Raw genomic sequence first — 9,254 nt, 5'->3', positions numbered from 1 at the left:
AGGTGGGCAACCATGAGGGCTAGCAATGAGCAATTTGTTCATACAGAGGCTTTCAAAAGTTCCTTTCATGACTCATGGGCCTGTATGCTTTCGGTACATCAGTTAAAACTAGTACCTTCTGGGTGGATGACTACAGCTGATACATTAATGGTTGTCAGATCTTCCATCTCATGGCCAAAGAGGCTGAAGGGAGGGAACAATTTGGTGGATTTCCACCATAAATTTTTGGCTTCCTATGAGACAATGTTTCTTACTTCTTTGTCTCTGCCACAGAACCTAGTAATGAGATTACTAGCAGGTGCTCAATAAATAGTTAATTGAATGTAACCTCTCACCTATGGGCATTTTGATTAATTAGCTTGCCTCAGAGGGGGCCCAGGTGCAGCTGGGGATCCTGAAGGCGGTGGCTTGGCCTGAAACAAAAATCTCAAAGTGACTTGAGTGCCCAAGGGAGCACAATGTTTAGTGTTTTTAAGCTTATGAAGCTATGAAGCTTAAGTTTATGAAGGTATCAGAGAAATTTGGTAGAATTGATTTTTTGTAACTTTGTAGAACAGCAGTCCCCAACTTTTTGGCATCAGGGACCAGTTTCATGGAAGACAATTTTTCCACGGTGTGGGGGGCATGGTTCAGGTGGCAATTCGAGGGATAGGGAGCGATGGGGAAGAGCAGACGAAGCTTTGCTTGCTTGCACACCGCTCACCTCCTGCTGTGGGACCCGGTTCCTAGCAGGTGGCAGACCGGTACCGTGGTTTGGGACCACTGTTGTAGAGGATCTAGCACCTCAGCATCATGCATTGTTTAAATTTTTAAAATTATTGCACTATACACTTTTTGAGTGCTTTGGAAATTATTTGAATACATGATACTGATTGATATACGTGTATGTATATTCAGTGACAAATAAATTATCTGTATTTTAGATTTGTCTCCTTTTTCGATACATACTATTATTTTTTTGCAATTCCAAAAACTGAAGCATTATATTCCATGTAGAAAAATAATACAGGCTTTGATTTTAAAGGCCTCATCACCCACCATTTTTCCTTCACAAATATTATCATAGAATGATATTGGGCAGGCCAAAAAGTACCTTCGTTTTTAAAGTAACAATAAAAGACACATTTATTATTTTCACCAAGAACTTTATTGAACAACGTATTCACCCTTTTGTTCCCTACCTTTTGCCATTTTTCAAGCAAATTCATAATTCCATCTTCCCAAAGCTTTTTATTTTTTTCAGCAAAGAACTGTTCCAGGTGCCTTTTACAGTCTTTTACAGGGAATTGAAATTTCTTCCATTAAGAGAATTTTGTAAAGATTGAAATAAATGGAAATCCGAAGGTGCAATGTCTAGTGAATATGGCAGATGACTCAGAACTTCCCAGCCAAGCTGTAACAGTTTTTGCCTGGTCATCAAAGAAACATGCGGTCTTGCGTTATCCTGATGGAAGATTATGCGTTTTCTGTTGACTAATTCAGGACTCTTTTTGTTGAGTGCTGCTTTCATTTGGTCTAATTGGGAGCAGTACTTGTTGGAATTAATCGTTTGGTTTTCCTGAAGGAGCTCATAATAGAGGACTCCCTTCCAATCCCACCATATACACATCACCTTCTTTGGATGAAGACTGGCCTTTGGTGTAGTTGGTGGTGGTTCATTTTGCTTGCCCCACGATCTCTTCCATTCCACATTATTGTACAGTATCCACTTTTCATCGCCCATTGCAATTTGTTTTAAAAATGGAACGTTTTCTTTACATTTAAGTAGAGAATGGCACGTGGAAATACGGTCAAGAAGGTTTTTTTCACTTAACTTATCTGGGAACCAAACGTCAAAGGGATTAACATAACCAAGCTGGTGCAAATGATTTTCAACACTTGATTTGGATATTTTGAGTATGTTGGCTATCTCCAGTGTGGTATACTGTTGATTGTTCTCAATTAATGTCGCAATTTGATCGCTATCAACTTCAACTGGTCCACCTGACTGTGGAACATCATCCAGCGAGAAATCGTCAGCATGAAACTTCACAAACCGCTTTTGACACGTTTGATCAGTCACAGCACCTCTCCATACACTGCGCAAATCTTTTTTTGAGTTTCAGTTGTGTTTTTACCTTTCTTGCAATGATAAAGCATAATGTGCCAAAAGTGTTGCTTTTCTCCTTCCATCTTCTATATTAAAATGGCTACACAAAAATCCAGCAATTTTGATAAGTCTTTTTTAAATGTACGCTGATATGACAGCTGTCATATACAACCTAACAAAATTGTTTCCAATGAAGTTAAAGACAACTAAGTGCTACCAGGGCCATCTTACAGAAAAAACTGAATGAAACTTTGGGATAACTCAATACTTTAAAACATCCTCATAGAATGGTAGAGTGATATAAATAGTTTCCTGAGGCCAGAGCTTGATTTAATTTGTTGCTTTACCTTCAGCAAGTTACTTAAATTCACTGAACTTCAAGTTCTTTATTTGTAACGTGGTGTCTTTAATAGTATTGCCCTCACAGTATTGTTAAGAAAATTCATTTAGATACTAAATATAAAACACTTAGATCTCCTAGTCCATACTAAGGATATCATTTATCTATAATTACAAAAAATCCACCCCAACGTTTAAGAGCTTAAAGAAACGATTTTTTGGATTGGTTCAAGATGGCAGAGTAGAAGGACGTGTGTTCACTCCCTCTTGCGAGAGCACTGGAATCACAACTAACTACTGAACAATCATCAACAGGAAGACACTGGAATGCACCAAAAAGATACCCCACATCCAAAGACAAAGGAGAAGCAGCAATGAGATGGTAAGAGGGGTGCAATCACAATAAAATCAAATCCCATAACTGCTGGGTGGGTGACTCACAAGCTGGAAAACAATTATACCACATAAGTCCACCCACTGGAGTGAAGATTCTGAGGCCCACATCAGGCTTCCCAATTTGGGGGTCTGGCAATTGGAGGAGGAATTCCCAGAGAATCAGACTTTGAAGGCTAGCAGGATTTGATTGCAGGACTTTGACAGGACTGGGGGAAACAGAGACTCCACTCTTGGAAGGCACACACAAATTAGTGTGTGCATCAGGACACAGGGGGAAGGAGCAGTGACCCCATAGGAGACTGAACCAGACCTACCTAGTAGTGTTGGAGGGTCTCCTACAGAGGCAGGGGGTGGCTGCGGCTCACTGCTGGGACAAGGACACCGGCAGCAGAAGTTCTGGGAAGTACTCCTTGGCATGAGCCCTCCCAGAGTCTGCCATTAGTCCCACCAAACAGCCTGTAGCCTCCAGTGCTCAGTCACCTCAGGCCAAACAACCAACAAGGAGGGAACCCAGCCTCACCCAACAGCAGACTAGCAGATTAAAGTTTTACTGAGCTCTGCCCCCCAGAGCAACACCCAGCTCTACCCACCACCAGTCCCTCCCATCAGGAAGCTTGCATAAACCACTTAGATAGCATCATCCACCAGAGGGCAGACAGCGAAGCAAGAAGAACTACAGTACTGCAGCCTGTGGAATGAAAACCACATTCATAGAAAGATAGACAAAATAAAAAGGCAAAGGACTATGCACCAGATGAAGGAACAAGATAAAACCTGAGGAAAACAACTAAATGAAGTGGAGATAGGCAACCTTCCAGAAAAAGAATTCAGAATAATGATAGTGAAGATGATCCAGGACCTTGGAAAAAGAATGGAGGCAAAGATTGAGACGATGCAAGAAATGTTTAACAAAGACCTAGAAGAATTAAAGAACAAACAAACAGAGATGAACAATACAATAACAAATGAAAACTACACTAGAAGGAATCAATAGCAGAATAACTGAGGCAGAAGAACGGATAAGTGACCTGGAAGACAGAATGGTGGAATTCACTGCTGCGGAACAGAATAAAGAAAAAAGAATGAAAAGAAATTAAGACAGCCTAAGAGACCTCTGGGACAACATTAAAGGCAGCAACAATCACATTATAAGTATCCCAGAAGAAGAAGAGAGAGAGAGAAAGACCCAAGAAAATATTTGAAGAGATTATAGTCAAAAACTTCCCTAACATGGGAAAGGAAATAGCCACCCAAGTCCAGGAAGCACAGAGAGTCCCAGGCAAGGTAAACACAAAGAGAAACATGCTGAGACACATAGTAATCAAACTGACAAAAATTAAAGACAAAGAAAAATTATTAAAAGCAACAAGGGAAAAATGACAACATACAAGGGAACTCCCATAAGGTTAATAGCTGATTTCTCAGCAGAAACACTGTAAGCAAGAAGGAAGTGCCCCGGTATATTTAGGTGACGAAACAGAAGAAACTACAACAAAGATTACTCTACCCGGCAAGGCTCTCATTCAGATTCAACAGAGAAATCAAAAGCTTTACACAAGCGAAAGCTAAGAGAATTCAGCACCACCAAACCAGCTCTACAACAAATGCTAAAGGAACTTCTCTAAGTGGGAAACACAAGAGAAGAAAAAGACCTACAGAAACAGACCCAAAACAATTAAGAAAATGGTAATAGGAACATTCATATGAATACCTTAAATGTGAATAGATTAAACGCTTCAACCAAAAGACACAGGCTCACTGAATGGATACAAAAACAAGACCCATATGTATGCTGTCTACAAAAGACCCACTTCAGACCTAGGGACACATACAGACTGAAAGTGAGGGGATGGAAAAAGATATTCAATGCAAGTGGAAATCAGAAGAAGGCTGGAGTAGCAATACTCATATCAGATAAAATAGACTTTAAAATAAAGAATGTTACAAGAGACAAGGAAGGACACTACATAATGATCAAGGGATCAGTCCAAGAATAAGATATAACAATTATAAATATTTTTGCACCCAACATGGGAACACCTCAATACATAAGGCAAATGCTAACAGCTATAAAAGTGGGGGACTTTAACACCTCACTTACACCAATGGGCAGATTATCCAGGCAGAAAATTAACAAGGAAACAGAAGCTTTAAACAACACAATAGGCCAATAGATTTAATTGATAATTATAGGACATAACATCCAAAAACAGCAGATTACAGTTTCTTCTCAAGTGTGCACAGAACTTTCTCCAGGATAGATCACATCATGGGTCACAAATCAAGCCTCAGTAAATTTAATAAAATTGAAATCATATCAAGCATCTTTTCTGACCACAACACTATGAGATTAGAAAGAAATTACAGGGAGAAAAATACAAACACATGGAAGCTAAACAATACGTTATTAAAAACCAAGAAATCACTGAAGAAATAAAAGAGGAAATCAAAAAATACCTAGAGAAAAATGACAATGAAAACACGACAACCGAAAACTTATGGGATGCAGCAAAAGCAGTTCAAAGGGGGAAGTTTACAGCAATACAATCCTACCTCAAGAAACAAGAAAAATCTCAAATAAACAATCTAACCTTACACCAGAAGGAACTAGAGAAAGAAGAACAAAGAAAACCCAAAGTTAGTAGAAGGAAAGAAATCATAAAAATCTGATCAGAAATAAATGAAAAAGAAACGAAGGAAACAATAGCAAAGATCAATAAAATTAAAAGCTGGTTCTTTGAGAAGATAAACAAAATTGATAAACCTTTAGCTAGACTCATCAAGAAAAAGAGGGAGAGAACTCAAATCAATAAAATTAGAAATGAAAAAGGAGAAGTTACAATGGACACCACAGAAATACAAAGCATCCTAAGAAACTACTACCAGCAACTTTATGCCAATAAAATGGACAACCTGGAAGAAATGGAAAAGTTCTTAGAAAGGTATAACCTCCCAAGACTGAACCAGGAAGAAATAGAAAATATAAACAAACCAATCACAAGTAATGAAGTTGAAACTGTGATTAACATTCTTCCAACAAACAAAAGTCCAGGACCAGATGGCTTCACAGGTAAGTCTATCAAACATTTAGAGAAGAGCTAACACCACCCATAATTCTCAAACTCTTCCAAATAATTGCACAGGAAGCAACACTCCCAAACTCATTCTGTGAGGCTACCATCACCCCAATACCAAAACCAGAAAAAGATGCCACAAAAAAAGAAAATTACAGACAAATATCACTAATGAATATAGATGCTCAATCCTCAACAAAATACTAGCACAAATCCTCAACAAAATACTAGCACACAGAATCCAACGACACATTAAAAGGATCATGTACCATGATCAAATGGGATTTATGCAAGGGATGCAAGTATTCTGCAATATACGCAAATCAATCAATATGATACTCCATATTAAGAAATTGAAGAATAAAAACCATATGATCATCTCAATAGATGCAGAAAAAGCTTTTGACAAAATTCAACACCCATTTATGATAAAAAAAAACTCTCCAAAAAGTGGGCATAGAGGCAACTGACCTCAACATGATAAAGGCTATATACAACAAACCCACAGCAAACATCATTCTCAATGGTGAAAAACTGAAAGCTTTTCCTCTAAGATCAGGAACAAGGCAAGGATGTCAACTCTCGCCACTATTATTCAACATAGTTTTGGAAGTCCTAGCCACGACAATCAGAGAAGAAAAAGAAATGAAAGGAATACAAATTGGAAACGAAGAAGTAAAACTGTCACTGTTTGCAGATGACATGATATTATACATAGATAATCAGAAAGATGCCACCAGAATTTACTAGAGCTAATCAATGAATTTGGTAAAGTAGCAGGATACAAAATTAATGCACAGAAATCTCTTGCATTCCTATACATTAACAACAAAAGGTCAGGAAGAGAATTTAAGGAAAAAATCCAAATTTCCATTGCAACAAAAAGAATAAAATACCTAGGAGTAAGCCTTCCTAAGGAGGTAAAAGACCTGTATTCAGAAAACTATAAGACACTGATGAAAGAAATCAAAGATGACACAAACTGATGGAGAGATATACCACGTTCTAAGGTTGGAAGAATCAATACTATGAAAATGACTATACTACCCAAAACAATCTACAGGTTCAATGCAATCCCTATCAAATTAACAATGGCAGTTTTTACAGAACTAGAACAAAAAATATTAAAATTTTTATGGAGACACAAAAGACCCTGAATAGCCAAAGTATTCTTGAGGGAAAAAAGCGGAGCTGGAGGAATCAGGCTCCCAGACTTCAGACTACACTACAAAGCTACAGTAATCAAGACAGTATGATATTGGCAAAAAAAGAGAAATATAGATCAGTGGAACAGGATAGAAAGCCCAGAGATAAACCCATGCATCTATGGTCAACTAATCTATGACAAAGAAAGCAAGAACATACAGAGGATAAAAGACAGCCTCTTCAATAAGTGGTGCTGGGAAAACCAGACAGCTACATGTACAAGAATGAAATTAGAACACTCCCTAACACCTTACACAAAAATAAACTCAAAATAGATTAAAGACCTAAATGTAAGCCCAGACACTATAAAACTATTAGAGAAAACATAGGAAGAATACTCTTTGACAAACCACAACAAGATCTTTTTTGACCCACTCCTAGAGAAATGGAAATAAAAACAAAAATAAACAAATGGGACCTAATGAAACTTAAAACCTTTTGCACAGCAAAGGAAACCATAAACAAGACCAAAAGACAACCCTCAGAATGGGAGAAAATATTTGCAGATGAAGCAACTGACAAATGATTAATCTCCAAAATTTACAAGCAGCTCATGTAGCTCAATAACAAAAAAACAAACAGCCCAATCCAAAAATGGGCAGAAGACCTAAATAGACATTTCTCCAAAGAAGACATACAGATGGCCAAGAGGCACATGAAAAGTTGCTCAACATCACTAATTATCAGAGATATGCAAATCAAAACAACAATGAGGTATTTCCTCACATCAGTTAGAATGGGCATCACCAGGAAATCTACAAACAACAAATGTTTGAGAGGATGTGGAGAAAAGGGAACCCTCTTGCCCTGTTGGTGAGAATGTAAATTGATACAGCCACTATAGAGAACAGTATGGAGGTTCCTTAAAAAATTAAAATAGAATTACCATATGACCCAGCAATCCCACTACTGGGTATATACCCAGAAAAAACCATAATTCAAAAAGACACATGCACCCCAATGTTCATTGCAGCACTATTTACAATAACCACGTCATGGAAGCAACATAAATGCCCATGAACGGATGAATGGGTAAAGAAGATGTGGTACATATATACAATGGAATATTACTCAGGCTTAAAACGGAATGAAATTAGGTAATTTGTAGAGATGTGGATGGACCTAGGGTCTGTAATACAGAGCGAAGTTAGAAAGAGAAAAACACAAACTACCACTGGCATTTTTCACAGAACTAGAATAAAAAATTTCACAATTTGTATGGGAACACAAAAGACTCTGAATAGCCAAAGCAATATTGCGAATGAAAAATGGAGCTGGAGGAATCAGGCTCCCTGACTTCAGACTATACTACAAAGCTACAGTAATCAAGACAGTATGGTACTGGCACAAAAACAGAAATATAAATCAATGGAACAGGATAGACAGCCCAGAGATAAACCCACGCACATGTGGTCACCTTATTTTTGAAAAAGGAGTCAAGAATATACAATGGAGAAAAGACAGCCTCTTCAATAAGTGGTGCTGGGAAAACTGGACAGGTACATGTAAAAGTATGAAATTAGAATATTCCCTAACACCATACACAAAAACTCAAAATGGGTTAAAGACCTAAATGTAAGGCCAGACACTATCAAGCTCTTAGAGAAAAACATAGGCAGAACACTGTATGACATAAACCACAACAAGATCCTTTTTGATCCACCTCCTAGAGTAATGGAATTAAAAACAAAAATAAACAAATGGGACCTAATGAAACTTAAAACCGTTTGCACAGCAATGGAAACCATAAACAAGAGCAAAAGACAACCCTCAGAATGGGAGAAAATATTTGCAAATGAAGCAACTGACAAAGGATTAATCTCCAAAATTTACAAGCAGCTCATGCAGCTCAATAACAAAAAAAAAAACAACCCAATCCAAAAATGGGCAGAAGACCTAAATAGACATTTCTCCAAAGAAGATATACAGACTGCCAACAAACACATGAAAGAATGCTCAACATCATTAATCATTAGAGAAATGCAAATCAAAACTACAATGAGATATCATCTCACACCAGTCAGAATGGCCATCATCAAAAAATCTAGAAACAATAAATGCTGGAGAGGATGTGGAGAAAAGGGAACACTCTTGCACTGCTGGTGGGAATGTGAATTGGTTCAGCCAATATGGAGAACAATATGGAGGTT

This window comes from Globicephala melas, chromosome 10 (assembly GCF_963455315.2).
Source record: "Globicephala melas chromosome 10, mGloMel1.2, whole genome shotgun sequence".
In the NCBI taxonomy this organism is placed as follows: Eukaryota; Metazoa; Chordata; class Mammalia; order Artiodactyla; family Delphinidae; genus Globicephala; species Globicephala melas.
Note: the sequence above shows the minus strand (reverse complement) of the source record.